At 35.7% G+C, this 26,736-nt stretch overlaps 2 long non-coding RNA genes across 2 annotated transcripts; one reads left to right on the top strand and one right to left on the bottom strand.

Moving 5' to 3' along the window:
• On the top strand, nt 1-2,625 carry LOC111512294 (uncharacterized). Its single transcript, XR_002723062.2, has 2 exons — nt 1-422; nt 2,170-2,625. It is a non-coding gene; the product is annotated as an uncharacterized lncRNA (long non-coding RNA).
• On the bottom strand, nt 2,267-26,453 carry LOC111512295 (uncharacterized). Its single transcript, XR_002723063.2, has 2 exons — nt 26,303-26,453; nt 2,267-3,196 (listed from the first exon to the last, which is right to left on the bottom strand). It is a non-coding gene; the product is annotated as an uncharacterized lncRNA (long non-coding RNA).
• Nucleotides 26,454-26,736: the final 283 nt, after the last annotated feature.

The following is a 26,736-nucleotide window of genomic DNA, read 5'->3' as shown; positions in this document are numbered from 1 at the left end:
TTCTTAATCATTTCAACAATTTTATGTGCCACTGATTGCATAGGCAACCAGCTGAAAACAATGTTTTCAAAAAACAACATTTCAGCTATTGTTTTTAAATTTTCATTTGTTTTGGGTCTTTTAGGGATTTCAAATCATTTTCCGAACTAATGAAATTCACAATGGTTTTTGACTCTCGAAGGCTCTCAGTATTGAGATTATGAAACACAACGGCGCCTATGTTCGCCTATGTCGAACCTTCATTAATGATATTGCGAGATATCGTGGATTAGCAAAAATAATTGTACTATAAATATGTGTTTGATTGTTCTTATTCATTTAATTTTCTCAAACAAAAGATTATAGTGAAATCCCCAAAAATGAAATTTGTTTTGGGATTGATTGTTATAGTGTTCTGTGCATCAATATTTGCTTCACCCATTGTGAGTATATTTTGGAATGAGTGAAAAAAAAACTTCAAGTAACTTCTCAGATATTCTTTTGGTTTTCGTATAAGTTTTCTTATGTTTGATGAAAACGTTTTCAGTTAGTGTCACTATCTTCATTCGGGTTTGAAGGCCGCCGTAGTTTGGAATCGTATCCTAACGTTTCGCCGGCATGAGTGGCTGGCTTCTTCAGAGGTTTATTCCTCTTGATGTTTCACCGATGACATCGGCGTACTGGCGAAAAGTTAGGATGCAGTTTCAAACTATGATGGCCTTCAAATCCGAATGAAGATAGTTACACTGAAAATCTCGGCCGAGAAAGCCCTAACCAATTTATCAGTTACCTACTTTCATCATTAACATGTGAAGTGTGGAAACTTGAATGCAAATCTATGAATTTATGGTATGCTTTATTTAGAAATATGCCAATTTTTTTTATCGAAGAGTGTGTTTTATAATACTGATTGATAGATCCGAAAAATGAACTATTTATTTTTGGGTTCATTTTCTAGTGAGGAACTGAGGGATATGAAAAATAAAATGTTTTGATGAAAACAGTTTATTTCGAAAATGATAAAAATGTTCACTATTTTTTTTCTGATTGATACTAACCTAACATAACAAATGGCAGAATTCAATATCTGCATATGAAAAATAAAGGTAGAAATTGCTCTTCCATCCAAAAGTCACGTCATAAACATAAAGAAAATTTAATATAATAATGTAATGATGATTTTGGTATTGTCTACATATTTATCGTAATTGACTATTGAGTATAGGTATCAACTAATCAATATTATAAAAGAAGAAAACCGGATTGAAACATATATTTTCAGATACATAACCTCATTTCACTTTTCGTTTTCAAACTTTTAAAGAATTCAAAGTTTCATTTCCAACATGGAAACATGTCTGTTTTTGAATGTCTACAATCAAAACTATAAGAGGGACAATGATTTGTAGATTCAGTGATGCTATTCAAATGTCTTTACAAACACCACTTAGTGGTCGATAACTCAAATTTCACTATGTTGGTAAGTTGGTGCTCTTCAAATATATTGCAGCAGATTTCAGTACATTTTCAATGACACCGTAGGTAGATTTCTCAAATAAAATGTGGTCACGCTGCAGTGCATCACAGAGTGAAATGTAATTATTTTTGTTCAAAAGATTTTTACTCGAGTATACTAGTTTAGATCCATATAACCCTGAAAAATGATAATTGAAACTTCCTATGTTTTTATACCACTTGTATTTGTAACTAATGTTACAAATACAAGTGAAAATTTGGATTCTTCAAAATGATAGATGCTTTATTTACTTATTAATTGTCTCCCGCTAGCATATCAAAATAAGGTCAGATCATACTAGAAAAAAATGTTTTTATGTAAATTCAATGCTGCCTCTTCTTCTATTTAAGTACCGTGAAAAATATTTATAAATTGGAGTATCAAAAATACTCATTGGTAACATTTATATGACTTGATATTTTACTATTTTATGACTTGAAAAATGTTTAAAACCATCCCAATATTATGAAAAATTAAGTTATAACTCAGCAAGTTCAGTTAACTTTAGTGATTTTCATATGATCTTCTTTGTTGAGTGAAAAAAAAAATTGACAAATAGATTCAATACCTCTGAAAAACATGGTCAGTTTCGCTATAACAACTTTTAGTGATTACATAGTTTTCTTTTTGTTTCAACTTGTAATACATATGCATTCTTTCTGTTTCTTTTATAGATTTCCATAAATGACTCCAACGTACCTTCGGCACAGTATGCAGGAGACGCATTAAAAGCCCTAGAAGAAGCCTACGAGATGTACCCTTTAGACGTGGATAAACGAATCGAAAGTTTTGTTCAGCTTTTTGGGGTTAAACATTCAATTTCTGACGGATGGAATGTCGCAGTGGGATGTTCACTTCTCTATAGATCCATGAAAAATTATCAATTCGTCTCATTAAACGTAGACGATGGAAATTCTACTATTGTAGTTGAAATATATCAATGATATTCTTCAGAATTGAGTGCATTCAAGTGAATCTTTATTAAACATGAACTGTATTGTTTTGTATTTTGCGTTTATTATAAAAAAAAAATATGAAATGTGTTTTACCGTTAACCAGCTGTTGCCCCCTTACAACCTTTAGAAAAGGAAACTTGTGCGAATCCCGTGAATATATTGATAATCGTTTGACTTTCTATTTTCTACATTCTCCCTCATTATACAAAAAAGTGGAAAGCTTCCAAAGAAAGTGATTAACTTCAATAAAAGATCTTCACAAAGAAGTGTAGATCAGCTGTTCTCAAACTTTTTTGTGACGGAACCCTTTTGGAAAGCGAAATACTTGACGGAAACCTACAATAAAACAATAGTTTTGAAGTGTATTTTTCATTAATAAGCATAATAAAAGTACAATGTAACAGTTACCTACTTATTACTCACTTATATAACAAGTATCAAAATAGAAAATATTAAAAAAGAAAAAATGTAACTAATGGGTATGAAACTGTTTTTTATTTTTTATCAATTGGTTGATATTAGGTTTGATAGAAGATAGTCTCATATCAGGTTCGGTGTCCAGTCTATTGCGGTATTTTGTGTTCGTGGTTGTATAGCTTGAGAAACCTGTTTTGCACAAATATGTTGTTGGGAAATGGAGAGACCATTTTGGAAAGCATTGGATATTCATCACGGATTCTCCACCAAAAATCGTTGCGAGAAGTCGTTTTGAACAGGGACTCCATACTTGTGTCTGGTGAAATTTCTGAAAGAGACTCATATATTTCGTTTGACATACATTCGGGCTTTTCCAAGTTGGGTAAAAAAAGATTATGAATCCATGAATTCAATTTCATTTTGTATTCTGTTCTTCGGGATGCGCGCATCGAAGTGAGACATCTGTTGAACCAATTTTTCAAATAAGTACATCATCTTGAAAAATTTCGAGTCGATATCGCCAACAAATTCACTGAGTGGCGTGAAACTTTCTATTTCTCTCTCACCAATGCAAATAATCCGAAAATCTATTTTGTTACAGGCTTGGATAATAGGCACTGTTGACTGGTTACCTTGCAATGATACATTTAATTCGTTCAGTTTTTTAAAGATATATTCCATGATAGACAGTCGGAACAACCAAGTTTTATCATACAAGCGCTCTTTCAAATTGAAAGAAGTATCTGAAAGAAACATTTGTAACTCGGTTTTAAGTTCAAATAGCCTTGTTGCGGAAGAAGAATATTTATAATTACGTTGCTTTTCGTTGATTTTATTTAATTTGATTGAATTACTTTGCATGATGCATTTGGATAAAAAGGCAGTTGATGCCTCCAGAGGGAAACCCTTAGCGGTTTCCGGAACACGGACATTCAGCGCAAAAGAGAGCCGTTTGTCCAGTACGAACTTGAAACTGGCACCCTAATGGAAAAACTAGGAGGTGGAGGTAGGCCAGGGGGTAACCCTGAAGTAGAGAGAGACTTGGGGTGGCTTCATGGCGGGGCCAGTCTTCAAACAATAATATCCATCGACCACGGCAGGAAGATGAGCCAGCCGAACAAATCCAACCTACCGTCGTACCTAGACTGGAGATGAAACCTGAAATCCCTAGGGCTCAGGTCTGAGACACGCCCCCGTACCGAAACCTATTTACCGTTGCGGTCGATAGTTGTTTCTCCGTACTGCTATACAGGACCTTTCTTTTATCATGTGGTAATATTGCTATATTCTAAAGCGTAATAGATACGAAGACGATTAAATGGGAAAAAAGGTCATCGGGAACAATACAATGGTCGAAGAAAATTCCCGGGACTCTCGCACTTCTCGAGCTATATGAGGAAAACCAAAAATGCTGTTTTTCGTTTTTTTCGAATGGAATTGTTATTTCGTAGAATATAAAAAAATCGAAAAGGAAAATGTTATTGTATTCAAAGTGTACTATGACGATGTAATAATAAATATTCGATAAAACGTTTCGTGTCAACATGGCCACCATCAACTTGATTTTTGAATATGGACCTGTATTTTTTATTACAGATATTGATAAAGCGACAAATTCACAATCCAAAGGTATATCACATTCGATATTTTTATAGCCTTTCATTTGAAATAACCACCATCATCGGTGATAACAATCAAACAGAAAAACAATTTATTTTATCATGAACTTTTGGGAAAAATGAAACCAATACGGAAAATCAAAGCTACATGGCAATCTGCGTTAAATGATTGATTTGACGACCTTTTTGTTGAATGCACATAAGTTGTCGGTCCAGATAATTTCTATGGCGATTTTCTAGCATAATACCTAGATGTAATACTAATACATACATCTCTTATTTTTTGTTTGAGATGGTCGATATCTGTACTTATTGTTGAAAAAAAAATCTGATGGAGTAAGATCTGGGGATCGAGCTGGCCAGTTAATTGGTCCATTGTTGCCAATCCATTTTCTTGGGAATATTGCATCTAAATGTTCCTTTACTAGTGCTGCATTAGGGAGACTAGCGTCATCCCATTCAGTAGCAATTCATCTAAGTAGCCATCGAATTCATTGAATAGAAAATGAAGATACATTTCACTATTGAAACGATCATCGTAAAAAAAAGGACCAAGGGTGTTTGTTCCCAACCAAATATTTATTCCGAACCTTTTTTGAAAATTGGTTTCCCTATGTAAATGTTCATTTGTAAGTATCATTCCACCTATAATGGATATTTCTGTTAAACCAACCATATTATTTTTCTCCAAATATTTCCAACTTTCCCATTTCTACATCTTAACCACTTCCCAAATCGTACTCTCCTTCCGTAAAACCTTTCATTGAGGTGATGAACTTTTCGTATCCTGTAGCATTTATATTTATTCTTATTCAAAATAGTTCTGGTGGATTTTACAGATATCTCCATTTCATGGACAATTTCTCAACCTTTATTAACATAATTTTTGTGACTGTCACTGTGTAAATTTTTATAGGGTAATATTTGCTTACCCATAACATTTACTTGATTTCCCAAACTTCCAGTAACCACACATTTTCTTGTGTTCTTTCTGTCAAATGCACCATAGTCCCTCAAATGTCTTTCTCATCGTCTAAACATTTGGATGTTCGGAATACGACGAGTCGACATACCTACATATTCCTTGCCAAAAAAAGATTTCTATTTGATTTTGCATAACTAAATAGCATATCAGTCCTTTCATCATTTGAACACATCTTCGAAATGTTCATAAACGTCTGACAGTTCTCAACATATATCAACAATGCATTTCATTTTTCCGGCCATAGAAACCAAGCAAGGCCTACGCGTTTGAGATGATAAATGAATTGAGATGCTATTTGACCATACCAAATTATACAACAATAGAATTTTGACCAAAAACTGATACTTTCATTACTTCCAGGATTGAGAATTATAAAAATATTACGAATAAGCCTTGAAAAAAAGAATTACGGGAATACAAAAATATCCAAAATGAAAAAGCCCGAATTTTCATTGTGTTAGGGTACCTACCTGTCGAATTTGTTGGGTTGTCTGAATTATATTTTGAAGAAATCGAAACAGTTTACAAAAGAAGTAACGACAGGACCGTAATTTGGTAGTGAAAGGCTATAAAAATATCAAATGTGATATACCCTTGGATTGTGAATTTAACGCTCCATTATTATCTGTAATAAAAAAGACAGACCCGTAATAAAAAACAAATTGATGGTGGCCATGTTGACACGAAACATATTATCGAATATTTATTATTTCATCGTCATAGTACACTTCGAGTACAATAACATTTCATTTTTCCATTTTTTATATTATCCGAAATAATAATTCCATTCGAAAAAACGAAAAACAGCATTTTTATTTTTCTCGTATAACTCGAGAAGGGCGAGAGTCCCTGTAAATTTTATTTGATCATTGTATTGTTCCAGATGACAGTTACTTTTTTTCCATTTAATCGTCTTCGTATCTGTTACGGTTTAGAATATAGCAATGTTACCACATGATAAAAGAAACGGCCTGTATTTTCGGGGGCTGAAATTTTGTATGTAGTTTCGTTTTTTGTTGTAGATGTGCAATAAGAAATTATTTGGGAAATAAAGTGTTTGGCTTTCTACTATCCCATCTTGATACAAAAAACAAGGGTGGGGGAATCTTCCAAGGAAAGGAAGGAAGTAATCAATTTTAAAATAAGTAACTCTATACATGGATGGGTAGATCATGCAAAGAAGTAACTTTTAGACACAAACTGAAAGAAAGTCCTCCTGAAACAGCTACTTTCATATAAACATTGAATTACACTAAAGAAAAAAAATCTTTCGAAACAAATACTTCTATATGAACACTGAATTATACAGAAGATACTTTTCTCTACTCAGTTTGTATTTCAAACATTCGTTGTGGAATAAAAATCAGATATCATTCACATGAGTTCTACTTTAAATGAATGGTAATAAATTGCACTTACATGGAACACTGTCACCCTCACTGGGGGTCACAAGATGGAGTAGTAGAAATCCAAAAACTTTCTTTCCCAAAAATTAATCACTCCTAAAAATATAACCCCTTCAATTTAAAGAAATTATTGTTCAATATTTTGACTGGAGCGCCAGCCGCGGTGAAAAAGACAGGTTTATAAAAAAAGTAACCTTTTCATCACTGTTTTCCGTATTTTAGGAGGCTGAAATTTTGCATGTAGGTTCGTTTCTTATTGTAGATGTGCAATAAGAAAGGATTTTTTTATTTTCCAATTGGAGCGTCAGCCGCGGGAAAAAATGGCGCGTCCATAAAACGAAATTATCTTTTCATCACTGTTCCTCCATGCCCTTGAATTTCGGTGGGTGAATTTATATTTAGTATCAGCTTTGCACCCGTGCGGATCCGGGGCGGGTCGTTAGTCAAATATATAATGGTTTACCATACAAATTCAAATCCAAGAAAAGTTCACATTTCAACTGCGAGAAAAATTATGTTCTGCAATAAGTTCCAGTATCAAGACGATAAAAAATAGATCAACCAAATTTGATAAGTAGTTGTAAGTATTTGAATCAATAATTCACCTTATCCATTCATTTTTTACTGCATACCTACACCCAAGAGAAGGGTCAGAAAGCACTCAGAAAAAAGTAAATCACGAAGGTGTTTCGAGCTAGTTGGCCACATTAGTGTAGAATAGCCAAGTGCAAGGATTGTCAATGCTTGGTATTTTTTGGTCAGGAGATATCGAAAAAAACCCGTGTTTATAGTTTTCTTCTTTCTTTCTTATATAATCTCGATAATCTCTTATGACGTGACAAAATTCCGCCACATATTATTTGAATATAAAATTCATTGTCACTCATCACCTTATAAGTATGCAACCAACTATATTCCACTATAAATTTCAGTAGTATGTCATCGATAAGCATACAAATTTATAATTAGTTGTATACAATAGAAAGTAAAAATGATGTAAAACAATAAATGCAATAATCACTATAACTACATAGTACCGGCCTATCTCGTAGGCTAAACCCTACGAGATAGGCCGGTGACATACTTCGCGATTTCCGAGCGGTTTTTTTCCAACGCGGTTTTTTCCATACCTATGGTTTTTTGGATAAATCAAAACAGATACACATTCTAAGATAGTAGATACATTATTAAGAACAATGCAATACAATTTAATAGTTCAATAGAAAATCAGGAAGGAAACATGTAGTGAGAGCAAGTTATATCAAGGCATACCAATTATTTTTTTGATATTATTTTGAAAGATACTATATGTGGGTCCTTGACATCTTGTGGCAATGAATTAAAAAATATAGTGCTGTTATACCTAAGAGATTCCTTGAATATCGACGTTTTGTGTTTTGGGATGGTTAAGTGTTTAGTTCGTGTTGCATAATTATGAGACTAACTATGTTGTATCTCATATGAAGCAGAGCATTATAAATATAGATGCAGGGTAAAGTTAATATTTTATATTTTGAAAATAAGGACCTCCAACTATCTCTCGGTGCCTCGGTGCATTACCAAAAATGATATTTATTTTTCTTTTTAGTAGAATAAACACGTCTTGCACCTATAGAATTACCCCACATTAGTATATTTTGAACTATGTGATATCATCTAAGTTTAGCACCTCTTTGATTTGGCGTACTGCAAATATGCTTGATTCAATTTTTTGCACACATGATCAATGTGAGGCTCCCAGGACAAGGTTTTATCTGAGTACATACCTAGGAATTTGGCTGTTTCAGATAGTTCGACGTTATTCAGACTCAATGTCTTCCTTAAGGCGAAACCTAAGTGAATTATTTTATTTGCTGAATGGTTTCAGTTGATTCAATATTGAATTCTAAGTCTTCTATTGTGTTACCAGACACTGATATGGTAGTGTCATCTGCGAACATAATGGTGTAACCATGTTTGATATATTTAGGGAGATAATTTGTATACAAAGAAAACAGCAGCGGTCCTAATATTTACCCTTGTGGTACATCAAGCATTCAAGCAAAATATCTTGAGTGTGGATGTAGTGTTATTCAGAATCACAACCATTTTTTTGTCAGATATAAATAATTCAATCCATTCGAGTAGAAATTCTCTAATACCAACGTTGTACAATTCACTGATTCTACATACTTTCCTTCATCAATGTTATTGTAGATGAACTCCAATTTACTCAAATTTACTAGCAACAGCAGTTTCAACCGATCTAGGTTTTTGAAGCCATGTTGCTGATCAAATATAGGATTTTGTACTCTTCAAAAAATAAGACAATTATATTTATAACTATTTTTCTAGTAGTTCTGATGGAAAACTCAATAATGAAATTTCACAAAAGTTGTCAATATCTACTTGGGAACCTTTTTATATTTTGATACTTATAACCTTTGCAGAGTGTACCAAGAAATCTTCGAGACATTTCAAGGACCTACATTTTAGCTGATTCCGTGTTGAAATTAGAGTTTTTCCATTAGGGATTTGTCGAACAAAAAACGAGGCTACTTTTATATCAGGGGATGATACTTTCTCTATATTTGAATGTTGAATCCAGTGAATCCAGAAATGCAGTGTGTATCTAAGTTTAGTATATCTAAGTTTAGATCATCAATAAGACATTCAATCTCAGATATTTTATTTTTAATAATCCGGGCATTTACGTGCGCTATCCTGAGGGTAGTATTATAGTATACTCTGATTTCACGGGTTTGTTTACCTGGGTTCTCCTCCTACTTGGACGCCTTTGGCTTCCGATTGTCGCTCAGGATCCGACAATCAGTGGATTGTAAAAAATCACCGCTATTAAAAATCGCAAACACCGTTAAGTTCCATTTAAATGCAGGGGTTGGCATAAAAATAAAAAACCGCCCGGATACCGCGCTCGAAACAAAATGCTCGGAAATCGCGAAGTATATCAAAAATGTACTTCAAGTATTGTACACCTTGAAAAGGTCTACAAAAAAGTCCGCAATGATATATGTCTATCTCTTAATTATAACCCACAATAACTTGTTTATCCTCGAGAAATAATGGCTTATTTACGAAGCGATTTAAAAAATACAGCATTAATCCTTATCCAATGAACCTTTTTCCTGAAGTACGAAAAACATTCACTAGCAGCGCTAGTAGTTCGGTAGGGACAAACACTGCCTAACCCTCATATAAACATATGATAAAGTACAATTAAAAAAGAATGTTTTTAACAGAAGAAAATGTTCCTGGAGCAAAACTAAAATTTGCAACTGGAAAGGATAACAATGTTGTAACATTAAAGCGTTGGCTTGCATGCCGTAATTCAAAAGTAACTGGAAAAAAGTGAATAAATAGACATGTTAGTATAGGTACAGACTCTAGTAAAAGAGTAGCGGTAGATTCAAACTGTAATAAAAGAAATTTAAAATAATTATGAATTTCACATTTATTTTCGAGTGAAATATGAATCAAATATATATGGTAATGAAATAAATTTAATTGAATATAATAAATGAATATAATTCAATAAACGATTGAGGTTATATCTCATTCTTATCAATGGTAATTAATTATGAAAAATTTACTATTCATTTCATGTTTAGAGCCTACATATGAATATTATTTATTGCACTGTTAAATCCACTCTCCACGAAGCATGTATCCATTTTTTACGTCTAACCTTATAGAATGAGGTTTTATAAATGGTATAAAAAACACGTTTTCTTTCGGATATCGAATCGACGTACAATTCGCAAAACAGCAATGCTTTATTGGCATTATACTAGCACATAATAATTTTTTATATCAGATTTATATTTTTAAATAATAAATTAATATTACGTGAATAACACTGTTTTACATGTGAATAGTTTATGTTTGTCCCTACTACTAGTGCTGCCTCTCGTGACACGTTCGCTGTACTATTCTCAGGAAAAAAGCTCATTGAGTACCTCAAACACACTGTGCATTTAATATATATATATATATATATATATATATATATATATATATATATATATATATATATATATATATATATATATATATATGATTGATGCAACTAATTTTCCTTTATTTTGAGTATTTCAATATTAAATTCTACAAAAAGGATTTCTATTAATTATCTGCGAGCGCTTTCGATAGTTGGTAGTACTGTCATCTTCTAGGCACCCTCAAACTAAACTGGTCATCCTGTGGTCTGCCTCTTTATACGGTCAGAGCGTCTTAAGTCAAGTTTTTCAGGTACTTTAGGTAAATTTGCCTGTATTTGTTCTGCATCAGGTACTCTGTTTTGTGTTAGATCTTCTCTAGGAATGTGTATGGTTTTGTTTAATATATTGAATATGAGGTCTTGTTGTGTTTTGATTTGTACTTGTTCCTCGATAAGTGATTTATGACTGTTAAATTTATGGATGTTCAAGTTTTCCCAAATGTCCATGCGGTTTCCCTTGATGACTTGTTTTATGAGTTTTATGTTCTCTGGTGGGGGGAAATTATGTTTGTTTTGTATGGCGTGTGTTGCAAGGTTTGATTTATATACTGTTGGATTTATGTATGCCTTTTTGTGCTCATTGTACCTTTGGATCAGTTTTTTCTTGGTTTGGCCGATATAGAATTTGTTGCAGTCCGAGCATTGTATACTGATCCCGTTTTGGTCTTTGTCTTCTTCTTTTTCATAGTTGTTTATTTTTTGTGTTACCTTCGTGTTTGCCTTGTATGTGATGTTGATGTTCAGTGGTTTGAAAACGTTTGTTAGTTTTTTGGTTTGGTGTCCTACGTACGTAAATGCTGTCCATCGTTGTATTGTTTTGTCTGTTGGGGTGGCTTGATCCTTGTTCTGTATTTTTTGTTTGATTCTGTTTTCTAGTTTATCTATTGTCTTTTGGGTGAATCCGTTTTCGTTCGCTATTTGGTATATGATTTTCCGTTCTTTGTTTCGGGCTTCATTGCTGAGTGGTATCCTTAACATTCTATATATGAATGCGTTATAGGCAGCCATTTTGTGTGATGGTGGATGGTTTGAACTTGCGGGTATGGTGGAGCTTGTTTGTGTAGGTTTCCTGTATATTGCCATTTTAAATTGTGTTTTGTTGTGGTTATATTCTATGGTTATGTCCAGGTAGTTAAGTTTTGAGTTATGTTCTTCCTCAATGCTGAAACATAGTTTTTGATTTATTTCGTTAATTTCTTTTTTTATTTGTTCTATTCTTATTCCATTGTTTTGTGATATGTACAGTCCATCGTCAACGTATCTGAACCATTCTCCTTTTTCATCATGTGTTTTTATTATTGTTAAGATTTTCTCATCTATGGTTTGCAGGTATGTTTCGGATATAATGCTAGATAGTGGGGATCCCATCGCCAGTCCATCTGTTTGTTTATAAATTTTCCCTATAGATTCGAAATAATTTTGATTGATAATTTTGACCGACAAACCAAGAAAAAACTGATCCAACGGTACAATGAGCACAAAAAGGCATACATAAATCCAACAGTATATAAATCAAACCTTGCAACACACGCCATACAAAACAAACATAATTTCCCCCCACCAGAGAACATAAAACTCATAAAACAAGTCAACAAGGGAAACCGCATGGACATTTGGGAAAACTTGAATATCCATAAATTTAACAGTCATAAATCACTTATCGAGGAACAAGTACAAATCAAAATACAATAAGACCTCATATTCAGTATATTCAGTATCAGAATTGCACCCGTGCGGAGCCGGAGCGGGTCTCTAGTTTATTACAAAAAACAAGTTGGGGTTATCAGTTTGACTTTTTTCTTCCGCGTTTGAAAGCCGTCGTATTTTTGAATTTCTTCCTGACATTTGGCTGGCGCAAGTGGCTAGCTTCTTCAGAGAGGTTCACACATTTTGAATTTATCTCCGATGATTGAGTATTCTGACTGCGTAAAGCATAATTATGTTGATTCAGGTAGTTAAGTCTGCTAATTTCTGTACCTGGATTAGGGAAATTGTCTATTACCCTTTTCTAATTACCGTCATGATGTTTGTTAGTCTTGAACTCCTTAGAATGGGATTTTATATTCGGTTGAGGAGCACAACATCTTATTTTCTGTTGAAATTATTCGTGTGTTTGTAGATTTCTGTTGCCTCCCGTACCAGTCGGCTATGATATCCCTGGTTGGGGGCAATGAGTTTCGTGTTTCCTTCACTGAGTGAATGTTCCGCCACAGTCGACTTTTCCGTTTGGCCTAGTCTGCAGTTTCTTTCATGCTCCTTCAATTTTGTTACCTTGAATCTTTGGTGGTTCCGATGTATACCTTCCCACAAGTGCACAATATACGATATACCCCAGCTGCGGATAGTGGGTCTCTTTTGTCTATAGCCGACCTGAGGCTAGCCCCCTCAAAGAGTCTTCCAGTGGGTCGTTGGTAAACAAGGACACAACATCAAAGCTGACCAGGATATCTGTTGGCTTCAGAGTTAAGTCCATTTTTACCAACGAAGTCCATCCAATCCAGGGTTTAGGCTTTTTGAGGCTGCAATCTCTTTTTTCGGATATTGCATATTACGTATTGGAAATAATTCCTTCGTTTGATACTTGGGGCAGAATTATCGCAAAATCACCGCCTAGTGCTAACACTAACATTTCTGAGCGTGGGGAGGCCCACGCTCAGACATGTCGAGAGTATTTATAAACCGAACAAACCGGGTCTCACTGAAGACGAAATGTCAGTGTTAGCACGAAGCGGTAATTTCGCAATCATTCAAAATGAGGAAACTATCGTGTCTTAGCAAGACACGACCTCCAATGCAATATCCCGAAAACAGAGATTGTAGCCTTTGAAAGCTTGAACTCTGATGAGGACATAACGATTCTTTCAGTGGATAAGAAAAAGCCACGGTGCTCCTAAAAACCGAAGACTATAACAGCAGAATTGAAAAACTACTAGACCCTTCCAACTACCGCAAAATTGAATGGAATTCAACACAATCAAGGTTGAGGGACGTTAACAAATTCATTAAATCTTTCTCACTGACGGGAACCGTACAGATAAAGTTTCTTAGAACTGAATCCGTTCCACTCAAGCTCTGCGATTTTCCGAAGGTACATGAAACCAACATGCCACTGAAACCAATAATAATCAGTGCCCCAGGCTCGCCTACCTACCACCTGGTGAAGCATCTAGCTTCGCTCCTCCAGCCTTATGTGGGCAATACGAACTCCTATGTCAAAGATTCAACAGACTTCGTTGGCAAAATTAGGGACTCTACTCTGGAGCCGACAGATATCCTGGTTAGCTTCGAAGTTGTGTTCTTGTTCACTAACGTCTCACTAGAAGACTCTCGGAGAAAGCTAACCTACTTGTTTCCGAGTGATATCGTTGAACTCTTCAGAGCATATCTCACGAGGAGTTTCTTTCAATGAATATACCCATCAAACGATGTGTTGCTAGACTAACCCACAAAGTGTACTGAAAACCCAGGCACACGGATAGGTACTTGCACGCGTTATCAAACCACTATCCTAGTCAAAAGAGAGGTGTCATCTTTACTCTAAATGAACGGGCTCGAAGAATATGTGAACCAGAAAATCTAGAAAAAGAGCTGGAATATCAACAGAAAATAATGTAAAAATGTTTTCCTACAGAAAAAGCCAAGTCGGTTCTATTGATGAGTGATGTGTATGTTGACGGTATAGAGACAATGTTTTTTCAATCCTATTCAAGTTTTTTCCAAGGACAAAAAACAAGTACTTCAGGATAAACCTTAAGACGCTTCAAGAACGATGCCTGTGCGACAGTAACGATTCACATTGGATTTGAATCGCTGGAGATTGAATCCATTTGGAAAAATGTTATCAGGAATTTCATTTCACATAACCGTAGTTCTCGAAATGAAAGTTCTTAAACAGTGAAGTTCGAGGTGTACTGAGTTGAACCTCAAAACGATGAGCAGCCATAGTCCGTCGCGTATTTCTGATATGTATCGCTCTTGGTGGAATCAAATGTGCCAAGTCACTTCAACACTCTTCCCGTGAAAGTATCTATAGAAGAGAGACAAATCTTCAACTTTTCTTCTATGTCCCAGACTATCAGAGTTACAACTGATGTTCGCGTCTCCAATCAGGCAGATTGCTTTTTTCTGGATGGAATCCAGTAGCTTCAGTGTATGCTTAGGGGCGGAGCTTCATACGTAACAACAATATTCCAAAGAAGGTCTAATCTGAGCTTCATAAGACATCATGACGGAAAATTGCAGGGAACGTTTTTTACGGAAACTGGAGAACCATACACAAAAATGATCCGACAAGCCATAGCATCGAAGTTTGGCCAGCAAACCCTCATGCTACATACGGTAAGAAGCCTTAGAAATATCAAGCGAAACAGCCCTTGACCCTCCATTTTTCTCGATTGCGTTGATGATAGAAGGTCGCTTGTTGATCTTCGTTTCATTGATCATCGCTCAAGATGGTGAAGCCTTTAATTATTTGAGGATATGTTGTTTTATGGCTTTCTCCGTGAACTTTGATATCACTTATAACAAAGCGACTGGTCTATAGTTATTTGTTAGATTTTTCTTGCTTCTTTTGGGAATAGGCTCAACGCGGGCAATCTTCTAACAATAAGAGAAAACCGCTTTTTTGTAAGAGAGGTTGAAAAGCGCACTTTTAAAGTACGATGACAGGCACTTCATCAGGACCAGACGCCTCGTTGATATTGAGCTGTTTCAAAATTCTCTCGACTAGACGTTGTCGAAAGGTAATTTCTGGCATATTGGATTCTAGTGTGAGAATAGCGTGTGGGCCTCTCCCAGATAGTCGACAGTGGAGTGAGACTCAGATTGTTCAGCTAGTAGATTTGCTTTTTCTATGGCTGTTGTTTCAATTGAACCATCCGCTTGTGATAGTGTTGAAGTTGTGGATTTTATAAAGTATTGATTGACAGCTTCAGCTACCGTTAAATATTTATTTGTTGGAGAGTGTCTTGGTTACTACTGGACATTTGTCGTATAGTCTGACAATTTTCAATTAAAGGTAACTCATATACAAATTGAACAGAGAGTTAACGGCAACAATGTTAGAACTAAATTTTTACCGGGGTCATTTTTATTGTCTATGCATCGCCATTGTAAATAATTGAAAAGTAAGATGATTCCATAAAATTTGCTCCCCCCCCCCCCGTAACAAGATAGCTTTTGCATATCGATAGGATGTACGAGCGAAAAGGTGAACCAGTTCGTTAAATACTTTGAAACATCGGTAAACTGATTAACACTTCGCAGGTCTATTATATTTGCGTCCTTAAAATGCCATAACTAGTCATTCGGTTTCTCTATTATCAAGCGTCCTTATCTGCATAGGCGTAGTGTGTTCTGTTTCTTGTGAAGGTGACTTTGTTTTGTATTTATTAAATATATTTTATTATATTTATTAAATAGACTGTTATATTTATAACTTTAAAATATAAGATAGAGTTGGCGGATACTTGATTTTCAAAATACATTATCATATATTTTCATCACATTAACACTTTATTGTGAGATAATTAGTTGACCTAGTCATTAAACTCATGTATAAATGTTCGTTAAACACAGGTATAACTGTCATTAATTAGTTCCTAGAATATTATTAGTTTCACAATGTAGGTATGTAGAATTCAGTTTGTTAGTGAACACGCTTGAAAAAGCTACTGTGCAGCGAAACATGTGCTGCGGATTTGTTAATCTGTTTTAGTGAAAATCTCACAATAAAGTATTTTTTAAAATACATTAACTGTAAAATAGTTTTTGAGGTAAGTAACCAACTGACAAATAGCTGAATAATATGATTGAATGTTATTATTTTTATAGTATTAAGATGGTCCAAGTAATGTACAAAGAAAGCGGAAGTTTATGTCGTTAGAAGAAAAATAGATTGTCTTTAGAGTGTACGAAAATTAAAAAAATACACTTCGTACAGTGGAAGCTGTAGCCCAGTGTTCATTTTTAACGGAAATATCTGTGTTGACAATTGAACGCATTGTACGTGAAAAAAAGGTGACTGGGATTGTGCAAGCTCCAAAAGTACATTGTCGTGGTAGAAAAAAAATTGAATTGGACGAGTACAATGAAAATTTTGTACGCTATACCATTCATTCTTTCTTTTTTGAGAATTTGAGAAGTTAAGGAAAATAATAAAAGAATATTTAAAATTTATATAAGCCAAACGATCCCGTAAATCTGTCTTAATAGAAAGAGAAGATATAGTCTAATGGCGACAGAGATATCTTCGCTCTATTAGAGGAATGCGTTCTGCTCACAAAAAGATTTATTATCTGGACGGAACGTGGGTGAATGCTGGTCACACAGTACCTAAGATCTGGCAAGATACTAGTAACTGTAACTGTAACTAGTTATCGTCAAGCATTTGTGGACGGTTTATCAACAGGGTTACGCAGACCAACGGGTAAAGGGCAACGACTAATTGTTGCCCATATAGGTAGCGAGAGTGGCTTTTTAGACGATAGTGCACTAATTTTTTTATAAAAAAAAATGAGGGGTTATCACGAAGACATGGACGACCAACTCTTTGAAGGATGGTTTGAATCCATTCTTTCACGAGTCGAGCCAAATTTGGTAATAGTAATGGGTAACGCTTCTTATCACAGCCGATTAGTAGAACAGCTGCCAACAAAGACCACCAAAAAAGCAGATATGCAGAGTTGGTTAGGACAAAAAGGAATTCCATTTTCCGAGGACATGATTGAGGCCGAGCTTTTGAGTGTCATTAAACATCATCGTGACAGATATCGCCAGCATGTGGTGGATACAATAGCTCGTGTTGAAGGCATCACCATTTTGAGACTTACTCCTTACCATTGCGAGTTAAACCCGATAGAATTATTCTGGGCCCAAATTAAGGGTTACGTAGCTCGTGAAAACGTGACATATAAAATTTCTGATGTCCAACGTTCATTAGAACTCGCAATTGAACGGATACGGAAAGAAGATTGGGCTAATGCTGTAGCCCATGTGATCAAGAAAGAAGAGGAAATGTGGAGATTGGACGGGATGATAGACACTGTTTTCGACCAAATAATAATAGATTTAAGTGTTTCTGAGTTTCAACGTGTTTTTCGGAAATGTGCATTTGTGCCCCTGATCCATACGCCAGCCAACTCATCGAATAAATACATGACACACCGCGAAAAAATACAGTCTGAAACCGCCGCAAAAATTTTAGACGAGTACCGAACAGACTACAGAATTCTACGATGGAACTTTACCGATATAAAAGGCTGGCTTCTCGTCCAGAGAGGGCGGTTGAATGTATGTCTTTTTCAATGGGCTTATCTTTTGTAACTGCTTTGATTTTTTGTTCATCTACCGCCACTCCTTCCCCAGAGACAACGTGGCCAAGGTAACGAACTTTTTTCTGGAACAGATGGCATTTCTTGGGACTAAGTTTCAATCCAGAACTCCTCAGATGCATGAATAACTACTCCAGATTTTTCAAGTGATCCTCGAACGATTTTCCGACCACAATTATATCGTCGAGATACACTAGACACGTCTTCGATGAGAGCCCCTTGAGAACTGTCTCTATCAATCTCTCGAAGGTCGCGCTGGAGCATTACAAAGTCCGAATGGCATAACCGTGAACTATCACAATCCTGAGACAATAGTGCGAAACCTGTCTTTTCTCGATCTTCGGGGTCAATTCAACTTGCAAATATCCACTCTTCAAATCCAAAGTCGAGAAAATCGTGGAGCCAGCTAGCGTGTCTAGGGTGTCGTCGATTCTTGGAAGAGGGTAGTTGTCTTTCTTCGTCACGTTCTTTAGCTGGTGATAATCCACGCAGAATCTTGTCAAGCCGTTCTTCTTCCTCACTAATACCACTGGGGAAGACCACGAGCCGTCAGAAGGTTCAATGACTCCTTCTTTTTCCATATCGCTGACTATCTTGTCTGCCTCTTCTTCCTTGGAAAGAAGGAGTCTTCTAGGTGATTGCCGGTTTGGTCGGGCATTCCTGATGTCAATTCTATGCTGAACCACATTCGTTCTACCGCTTTTTCCTTCTCCAATGTCGAAGATTTCCTGGTACTTCTTGACTAAGTCCCTCAATTTTGATCGATGAGTTGGTGGTATGTCCTTGAAGGAAATGTCAATCAACTTCTCCAACTCTTTAGGCAAGTTGTTGGCTTGGCTAACCGAACTGCGTACAATCCATATCACAGAGGAAATAGACGAACAGTACTCCAGCATTGTTCCTTTCTTCAAGGTCACGGAAAACTAGTTGACATTCATGACCCTTACCGGCACAACTTTATCAACACGCAACAGGGTCTTTTCCAGTGCGATTCCTCGTCCAATTTCCTCATCATGTATCTTGGGATCGAACATTACCACCTTTCCTCTGCTCTTCCAAGCGAGCCTCCAGGATGGTTTCAGCCCTCTCAGATACGCATACGTCTTCAGCCAGCAGGACCCTGATCATTTTTTCGCTTCTCCCATGAAGCACCACCTCTTCTCCGCCGACACGTAGGACGCCGTCTTGAAAATTTAGCTCGAACCCTCTGGAATTCATTCTGTCCATTCCAATGATCGCATTGTCCACGATGTCCGCCACCAATGCACTATGGTTCAATTTAGTGCTGCCCAACACCAATTCGATAGGTAGTTCTCCAAGTACAGTGGCTGGCTCCCCTGTTACGGTGCGTAGCTTCCAAATTGTCGGTTCAATTCTCGCACCTATATCTAGCAGCATGGTGCAAGGCTCGTTGTTGATGAGGCCGTCTACGAAAACACCTTTGTCTTTTCGTTGGAGATTGGCGTTTTTTATGGGGGCTTGCTGGGTACAGGCAGACGATTGCCCCTTCTCATCGACCCCCTCTAGTTTTCTGATTTGTTGTTGATTATTTTAATGCTGGACATCTGCTACGCACATGCCCAATTTTTTCACAGTTCCAGCATCTCATTTGTTTTCTCTCAGGCAACACTTCTTTTATTGCATTTCTCATGGTGGTTTCAATATCAGCAGGCACCGGTCCATCTTCCTCGATAGCTCGAACTTTGATCTGGCTCTTGCAGAATTGTTTTGCAGCCTCAAACTCCAGAGCGCGTGCCAGTGCATCCACGAGATGTTTGGAATGAGTTAGTGTTAAGGCCTGCCTCGTTTCTTGGTCGAGAAGTCCGTCCAAGAATGTCTGAATTGCTAACCACTCCATTACATTTTCCGGTGTAGCAGGATATGCCAGACGATCCAATCGAGCAATGTCGGCGTCAAACTCCTGTAGAGATTCTCCTGAACGTGTTCTAGGTGGGCCTGCCAATACCGTAGCTCAAGATGCTTTGTAAGTTAGTCATAGTCTTCCTGTTCTTGGGCCGTGAGGATTTGCAAAATATTTGTTGCTTCCCCACGCAACGCCAGTGTTGATGCTACCGACTTTACTCCTACATTCCATCCATTCGCTCTGGCCGCAGCTTCGAATTGTCAGCGGTAATTTGCCCAAGGAGTTTTCCCGTCGAACTGAGGCGGCTTCATGGAGAGCTTTTCTGGTTCAGAACTGACTTTGACATCTTCCATTGCCTTTTGAAGTTCTTCCATGTCAAAACTCAGTTCCGGAAATGAGTTTTCGGTAACAGTTTCTGTGGTGTGGGCAGAATTAACGATTTGGTATTGCAACTTGCTAATTGTTTCCTTCATCTTGCTGATTTCTGCCTCAAGTCTGCCTTTGAATTCATCACCTATTTTCATTCTTTTCATTTCTACCCCGATTTCATCTTTGATCTCCCCTTTGATTTCCTCTACTTCCATGTTCATTTCCTTCCTGATTGTGTCTATCTCTGTCTCGATGGTTCCTATCCTTTCTTCGAGTTGACTCGCCACGCAGCAAAGTTCTTTCTTAATGCCTTCCGCATTTTCTAGAAGTTTGTCTTCCAAACTCTTCGCATTTTGTAGAAGCTTCTTCTCCAGGCAGTTCGAATTTTGTTGAAGTTCATCTTTTAAACTCACCGAATTTTCTAGAAATTTACCTTCCAAGTTTTTCGAATTTTCCAGAAGCTCCTCTTCAAGGCTTACCAAATTTTGTTGAAGTCTATCGAGTTTGCTCATTATTGAACTCAAATCACCCTCATTAACTTCAAATAAATATGTTCCGCGATCTTCTCCTGATTCAATCAAGTACTGAAGTACTGATTTCTTTCCAGAACAATCTAGCTCCCTCTCATCCAATTCTTGCTTCAATTCGGCGACTTTCAAGTCCATTAGGCGCACTTTCCTCGAACACATTTTGTCCACCTATTTTAATCGAGTTTGAAACTTATTTATTTTTCGTCTTATTTTTCAGTTTATATTTTCGTAGTCTGGTACTGGCCACTTCGCAATACACAACGAATCCCCAAAACTAATTCATTTCTAACAATATGTCACTATCACAAACTAATTTATTTACAACACTTAGCACTTAACGCTTAATTTATTTCCACTATTTGAATTCCTTATTTAACCGCTCGATTCAGTTTCTGAACTCAACGGCCCTTTCTGGACGAGAAGCTGGCCTTTTATACCGGTAAATCTCCATCGTAGAATTTTGTAGTCTGTTCGGTACTCGTCTAGAATTTTCGCGGTGGTATCAGACTGCATTCTTTCGCGGTGAGTTATGTATTTATTCGATGAATTGGCTAGCGTATGGGTCAGTTGCGGCTTCAGATTCGTTACACTATATATTCCTACATCTTTCAATAGAGCTTAAAATCACCTTTCCAAGAAATGTAGCAGACTTGCTGTTTTTCTAGAGTCATCTTTGAAATACAAAGTTTTTAGGTTTTTTCATGTAGACTTTGAAACGCACATTTTGATTAAGTAGGCTTTGAACGATGCGGCGATAAAACAGAAAGAAATGGTTCAGTAGTAGCTATCAAATGTTGAGAAGGCTTTTTACTACTAATAAAAAAATCTTCAACAATAATAATAATGATAAAGAACAAACAATGAAATATATTTTTTCAGAGAAGGTGTTCGAAATGTCTACTAGCTTCTACACCTTTTCTGAACGTTTTTTCTGCCGAATCAATTAGTTCAATAGGAGTGAGAGAAGCAAAACTTCGCATCATTGCCACTTCCAATTCGTATCGGTCGGCAATTTAAAAATGAGATCCTTCAACCCTCAGAAGTGAAAGTCCATAGGCGTTAGGTTCGGCGACCTGAACGGCCAACGGTTGGGTCCTTGGATGACTGTCCAATTATTACCAAAAATTTTCAGCCGAAAATTTGGTGAAAATTGCAGTATTGTGAGGCAAAGTCCCGTTTTGTTGAAAATATATTTTTCTGAGCTCCATTATTGACAATTCATCAACAAGGAGTTCAATATTTCGCCTTAAAATTTCTAAATACCTCTGGGATGTGAGGGTGCCATTAAAATGAACATGCCGATAATTCTACTCTTGAAAACACCTGCTCACGTATTTAATCCAAATCTTCTTCGACTCCTCTGCCCCACAATATAATTAGAATTTTGGTGTGCCAAAGAAAATGCCGGCACTGCTCACATAAGCTTCGTCTGTCCAAATAAAATTTAACGAAAAATCACGCACTTGTTTCCAAGAACCACTGACAAAAAGCCATGCGACGCTCAAAATCTCCTGGTCTGATTTGATGGACTCTTCTGATACTGTATGGCTTGAATTTGTGTTTTTTCAAAATCCTCCTAACGTTAGTTCTTGGTAGGTCTGTTGATATTTTCAAATTACGCGTTGACTTTTTGAGATTGATTTCAACAGCTCCTAAGACGAATATTTCTTCCAACTCCGTATCCCTATTTGATTCATATAATTTTGGCTTTTTCTTTTCAAATTGACCACCCTCAATTAGGTTGCAACTTTTGTTACATGTATATTTTGATGAGTTTTTTTGTATACTGATTAAAAAACCCAAGGTATTGAGTGATTAGTTGAAGTTGTTATAATTTAATTTATTACTACAATCAAGAAGCACCACTAAGAATTTGCTTTGATATCAAATACACAACATTACTAAGATTTTCATAATTAGAAATTACGCTAAAAGAAGCCAGTGAAACGCATGTTGTCGTTTTCTAAACTCAAGTAGCGTACGAAGTTATTGCAAAATTCTGAACGACTCGAGTAGATATATAAAAGAACTGTTTGATGTGAAATGATCGTGGAAACCTTCTTACAGTTTTACAGGTGAATATTCAAAAAATGATGTATTTGTCTTGAGTGGGAGTCACCGAAATGAAGGGTCTTGTTCGTTTCTATTCTTGGTGGTCTGGGCTCGACTACAAAATTGAAGATATTTATGATATCATCTATGTTTCATGGGACTATTTCTGGACGAGCAATCCTTGATTATTTTAGATGCATTTAGTAAGTAGATTGAAGCATGTCTTATGACTTTGATCAATCATGAAATCTGTTGACAAAGTGAAATATTAAAATATTATTTCGCTCACAGAGGAATGCAGGCTTTCACGGTTGGCGTCAATGTTTTAGATGGTTTCCAGGTTTTGCCGTGGTCTTCTTTGGTTATAATCTCCAAAAGTTTCGACTGCAACTGCGACAGTTATCTTCAGTGGCGTGGTCGAAGTATTCTTCTTGACGTGTCAACTGAAACGTTTGGAGATTATAACCAAAGACCACGGCAAGACCCGGAAACCATCCAAAACATTATTTCGCTTGTTTAGGAATTTCCAACTATCTGATAATTGTACTACTTTCTGTTTTGTAGAAAACAGTGAATGTGCCGTCTTGAAAACGTCTTTAGGAAAAATTTGAATTGGATTATCATTTTGGCGATAAATACATTTTTTGTTCCAGGCTTCCAGTTTGGACTTCTGAGGGTTGTTGTTCGTAGGGGTGCGACAGCTGATTAACAGAAAAACAGATTTTAAACAGATGAAAAGAGAAATGAAAATTTCTATGTTTTTTACCACTTTTATTTGTAACTAACGTTACTGCAGTTTCCTCCTATATGGACATTTTCAAACTTAAACAATAATAAAAATTATTGATCTCCTACCACATAGTAACGGCTACATCCATCAATTTATTTTAAACAGAGTTTAAACAGAACAACTCTTTATTGCAAGAGATTTTTAGTGTTCCAACACGGTAAGGAAGTGACAGTGGGAAATTACCAGAAACGAAAAACAAGAGAATCGATAAAATCGGTAATCATGAAGAAAATTTGTGAAATAATTTATAAGGCCAGATTCATAGGTATAATATAAAGCAGACTTCCAAATCAAAACCATCACAATCAAAAAACCATTTTGTTTCGTGTCTTCCAGGTAAGAAAATATCAACAATAAGAAACAAGGGCTGATTGACGTTCTCAATATGATTGATTAGGCTACATCTTTTCATTTTTCGTAATTCATTTTATATCCACTTTCATGTTTCAAATAATACTGATTTTATCAAAATCCATTAAGTTGATTTCAATACAATGGCTAGTTTGAAGTGTTTTCGTTTAATCTGTCACAAAATACCCGGCGTAGTATGATTTTTTGGGTACCTTAGCGGTCCTGTTTCATCTTTATCTTCATTTTTCTTCGAACCGATGACACCAAACGAGTGAGTGGCGAGATTAGGTTTTGAAAAAAATATTTCTATTTTTACTGTCTATCATTTTGCAAAAAGAGGAAAACTTAACAAGGGAGAAAAAAATACAGTTATATATATATTTATACAAACTATTTACAAAGATTTGTAGATCATGTACAGAAAATTGTTTCTGATACAAACTGAAAAATAAAATGTTTTCAAAGAACCAATTTCAAATATGAACATTGAATTGCACGGAAATCACTTTTTCTCATTCAGTTTATGCTCCGAATATTCCTGATGATAGAAACAGAAATAACCTTTTCCTAGACGTGCGCAGTTTATTTATTATTAGTTTTGCCATTATGACTCAAAGAAAAGCCAAGAATATGGCTGACGACGAAGCGCACTGTATTTGATAGAATTATAAAAAAATGGAAAACAACATACATTTACCACACAATTTTATTAGGCTTCATTTTGTAGTCAGGAAAGTCCATGAGCTCTGTTTGTTTCGCTGAAAAGAGTGCAGGTAATTTTGATGCCATGTACCATGATGCCACTTGGATATTTTGCAAGTTATTTCAAACTTTGGATCGAGAAATGCCTATCCAAATATCGAAATGACCCAGAGAATATTTTTGACAATGCCAGTAACTGTTGCGTCTTGCGAGCATAATTTCAGCAATCTGAATATCATCAAAACTATTTGTTTTCAAATATGAACGAAAACAGATTAGAATACCTATTTATTTCAATATAGAATATATGTTTCATATTTCATAGTTACAACCCTCATAATTAAAAAATGTTACGTGTAGTCTATTATGTCCTATACTTTTTATAGTATATTTTATGATTTAATAACTTCTGCTGATATGTATTTATAACTCCTTGAATTTTCAATAATTAGTTCATTAGTAAATTGAGATTTAGCTTTTCTTTGATTATAAGAGTGTAACAATGTACAATTTTGTAGAAATTCTAAAAAACTGTTCAGATCCCCCGGTATTGGAAAGCATATATTTTTTAAACTTGACATGACTACTTGACACGTCCCTTCACACAGAAACGCTATACAATGTAAAATATGAAAGACTATTGAAATAAAAATTTACTTACAAGGAAACCTTGTAATCTACATGTGTACTTCGAAGTTTACGATGAAAATATTAGTATTCAATCAATATATCGTTTGAATAGGGGACACCTAATGCATCATAATGTAAAAGATAGAAATCGTAATACACAGAAATTTACTCCATCATAACGTCAAACGATAGAAATCGCAATTGATCATATAGTACAAGATAGAAACGTACATAATGTACAGTTTCATAATGTAATTCATCATAATATACTTCATCATAACGTACTTTTTCATAACGTACTCCGTTATAACGCTAACGCATCATAATATCATTCGATCATAAACACAATGCATCATAACAGCAATGCATCATAACATCAAACGATCATAATCGTAATCGATAGAAACCGTAATGCGTCATAACGTACTTCATCATAACGTAAAACATCATAACGTAATGTATCATAACGTACTTTGTCATAATCCTATAGTCCATGCGTTCGCTTATACTACGTGGGAATAATGGCGGAAGTTGAAGTTTTGAACTCATTGAAGATCTAAGAAGAGCCCTATGACAGTGAAGAAGTTCAAATATGATAAATTACTTGAATTTATTATTTCATTGTTTCTAATTTTACATAATTCTGCATTATAATGTTGAGTGAAATTTTAAGACAATTGGCTGCCTTGAAGACCCATTTACACCATGAAACCATACGCTATCGGCCATTGCTATTGGTTGATTCGATCTGTGTTTTCTTTAAACTTTAAAACTATCATAAAAGATTCTTGTGTATAGGAATACTTACTGAAAATATTGAGTTTATGCTTCTGTTCCACAACATATCTATCAGAATTTTAATTATTCTGTTTACAATACACATCCATTGCATCGAATGACACAATGCTCTATTTTTATCGGTTCAGTCAGGCCCTTTCCCCGATACATACTGAGAACGCGCTGGGATCATTTGATAAAACATCTCAACTCCTTGAAGTACGTGATTATTGAAATCGAGAATCATGTACTCAACATAAATTAAGCGAAATAAGAATAACAGCCATTTGCACTTAATCATTTGGGATTTCTGTCATCATTTTTATGATCAAGAATAGCGTCATGCCACCAAGAACACCTATGATCAGTCAGAACTTCCATATTCTTACATCTCTTTTTACCTACTTTGGTGGCCGAAGATGACTACCAACATCAGACTCGTACATGAAATCCTTAATTCGAACT

The sequence above is a fragment of the Leptinotarsa decemlineata genome, unplaced genomic scaffold (assembly GCF_025532065.1).
Source record: "Leptinotarsa decemlineata unplaced genomic scaffold, Ldec_3_MD MMD2_P_RNA_scaffold_9, whole genome shotgun sequence".
NCBI classification, from domain to species: domain Eukaryota; kingdom Metazoa; phylum Arthropoda; class Insecta; order Coleoptera; family Chrysomelidae; genus Leptinotarsa; species Leptinotarsa decemlineata.
This window is presented reverse-complemented; position numbering and strand designations above follow the sequence as displayed.